We start from the raw sequence: 3043 nt of genomic DNA, 5'->3' as shown, positions 1-3043 counted from the left end.
GAGAACTATGGGTTCGATTGAAATGGTGGCACTGATAACGAGGCGAATATGCTAATAGGACGAAATTCCTGGTAAAGAACAAAGGCACTGAAGTTTGCCCCAATGGAGTACTAAACACTGCTCTCCAGGAAGCAATTCTGGGCTGTAGTTACGCCCCTATGATCCTAAGCGCGAGAATTATAGGAAGTATCGACCCAACGTAAGTGGAGTGATATTTTTGCACAATCGTGACGCTCGACGTCAATAATGCATTCCCGAGCATAAAATGGTTCAATAATAACAAACCGTGATTTGATAGCAAAATGACATATGAACATGGCTTATATACTTAGATATAAAAGATCAGACAATAATAGCAATACTTTACAATTTTTCATTTTCATTGAAATATTACATGCGGGTATCAGGTTATGCTCTTTGTAGGAAGTGATCAATATCTCGAGCTATTGTTTTGTTCTTGCCTATAGCAAATCTTTATATTAAATTATATTTTGATGTAAATTGATAATGCCTGTTCTTTTACCTTTTCATATCATGTTTTGTTATTCAGTCCATCGTTTGTGCCCGTGTTGAACTGCGCAAGCTGGGATGCCATCGTGCTCTCATTATTCCGGCTTAGCTTGTTGGTGGGCCTGTACAAAATTTTAGGAAGCTATTTCTAGAACAGCTTACTACTATACGAAACAGATATCAGTCAGAGTAGTGTTCCTATTACCGCAGGAGTTCCGCAAGGATCCATGCTGGGATCCATGCTGGGCTCGGGGGAACAGTACAACAGCGTTTTGAAGCTCAAGTTTCCTCCCGGTGTTAAGATCGTCGGTATCGCCGATAACCCTGGAGGTTTACGGAAGTCGAGCGGATCTGCATTGAGGCGGAATGGATGAGCTCTAAAAAGTTGCAACTAGCTTATTATGAACCTTGAAAGCCCACGGGTCTGACACTTGTATACCTCCACCACAGTTCATTTCGTAGCCAACATAGAAAATTCCGCACTGACAGCCATAAGAGGAATCATGGAAAAGAAAGAGATAGGTGCGTTCCACACTGACAGTTTCATAAACGACAAGCAGAAGAAACGAGACTGCATCTTCACTACGAAGACACAACCAAAACATCAGACCCCCGTGAAAGCCACGTCGATTACGCCTGCAAGAGAGCTTCAACAGCTATTACGGCTTGATTGAAGATGATGTCCAATAGATCGAGAGTGTAGTAAACTTAGACTGCATGTACTGGATGTTCATAACTGGATGCCTGGTTGACTATAGCGTCGATATACCTCTGCCTGACGTATTGTAGAGCTCCATAATCGTCGGTCTTGGGCGCTGTTCCTCCAGTTTCCCCGAACGTTTAGTGTTCCCAGGCCTTCCACAAAGTCGCTGTCTCTAACCGGTTCTCTGTTGAATATTGTTTTTGCTTTTCTTTTTTCCGATATGCGCATCAAGTGACCAGCCTTTTGAAATCTGCCGTATTTTATACGATTCACAATATTTTCTCATTGTTATACTTGATACAGCTCATGATCCATGCGTCTGCGCCACACGCAATTTTCTAGTTTCCCTCCGAGTATTGTAGGCAGCTCAAAAACCCCGAAAGCTCTCCGGTCCGCCCCTTCGGCTGATACCAAGTGTATCTGGATAGGTGGACAGACCACATGTGGAAGTTCTTCTTCTATCTGACACAATTCCCATGGCTGGTTTAGTCAGTACCTACACAGGTTTGGGCATACGGAATCTTTGGTTTTAGTCTTTGTTAAGGTTCAATCAAAGGTAATTGCCTATTTCCGGGGATTAAACCACCCGACTTGGACGTTAATTTACATTGTTATGAAAACTCATATGTGAATATGTACGTTATGTGGAAGATATTGATTTGAAAAATGTATTGGAGGTAACCACTTTCCCTTCGATGGGACTCGAACCCATGACCCTACAGTACGCTAGACTGGTGCTTTAACCAACTAAGCTACGAAGGACCTCCGTCGGCCTTCGCAACCTAGCGGCTACTGAACGAGCTCGAGATTCCCAAATTGGACGCATAGTCAAATCACTCGCAATCCATTTATCAAGCCGATACTTCCACATGTGTATTGTACACGTCCACATTAGAGGAGCGTGAGTATTTAGAATGTCTGGCGGCTATACACATTCTTCATCAGCAACGGTACCAATTTGGGAATCTCGAGCTCGTTCAGTAGCCGCTAGGTTGCGAAGGCCGACGGAGGTCCTTCGTAGCTTAGTTGGTTAAAGCACCAGTCTAGCGTACTGTAGGGTCATGGGTTCGAGTCCCATCGAAGGAAAGTGGTTACCCAATACATTTTCAAATCAATATCTTCCACATAACGTACATATTCACATATGAGTTTTCATAACTTTGTTAAGGTTTTTTTTCCGTTTTTATTGGCACAAAGAAATTGCCTTCTTACTCACCGGATTTGAATTAAATTTATCATTCGATATGGTCCATCTTGAAAACAACAGTCAGCAAAACACCGAATAAATCACCGAGACATTTAAAATTATGTCACAATCATCAAAAATGTCCGAAAATGATCTGTATAGAAACGTGCGCTTATCGTTATTTTTTTTTTCCGAAAGGTCGAAGGCGTATAACTCGGGATACGGGGGTCATTTTGAAGTGAACAAATTCAGCTTGGTTCATGTAATCCTAATATAATAACATGCCAAGGCTCGATCATTTAAAAATGGGGCACTTTATTTTAGAGATAGTAGCGTTCCAAGTGGTAGGAGATGCAAGATTTTCACAGCGTTTTACAATTAGTAAACGGTTCTTTTCGGTCTATTTTTTCACAGTTTGAAACTAACGTGGTTTCACAATTTTTACCATGCAGGAGAAGAAAAGGAAAATAATTATGCACAGTCCTGGAAAATCCATCTGCATCAAACACCGGATTTTACCCTTCATTCAGTCCCATGATGGCTCATTTACGTTTTGGCTAGATTTATCCAGCTGCCATTATAATAAAGAAATGCTACAATTGTACAACAATCCCAAAAAATCTGAATCCATCAAATTGTCCTCA

The 3043-nt window shown here is 41.5% G+C and overlaps 1 non-coding gene across 1 annotated transcript; it reads left to right on the top strand.

The window, feature by feature from the left end:
- The first annotated feature begins 2224 nt into the window (after positions 1-2224).
- On the top strand, positions 2225-2299 carry Trnaa-agc (transfer RNA alanine (anticodon AGC)). Its single transcript has one exon. It is a non-coding gene; the product is annotated as a tRNA-Ala (tRNA).
- Positions 2300-3043: the final 744 nt, after the last annotated feature.

Source organism: Armigeres subalbatus, chromosome 2, assembly GCF_024139115.2.
Source record: "Armigeres subalbatus isolate Guangzhou_Male chromosome 2, GZ_Asu_2, whole genome shotgun sequence".
Taxonomy (NCBI): Eukaryota; Metazoa; Arthropoda; class Insecta; order Diptera; family Culicidae; genus Armigeres; species Armigeres subalbatus.
This window is presented reverse-complemented; position numbering and strand designations above follow the sequence as displayed.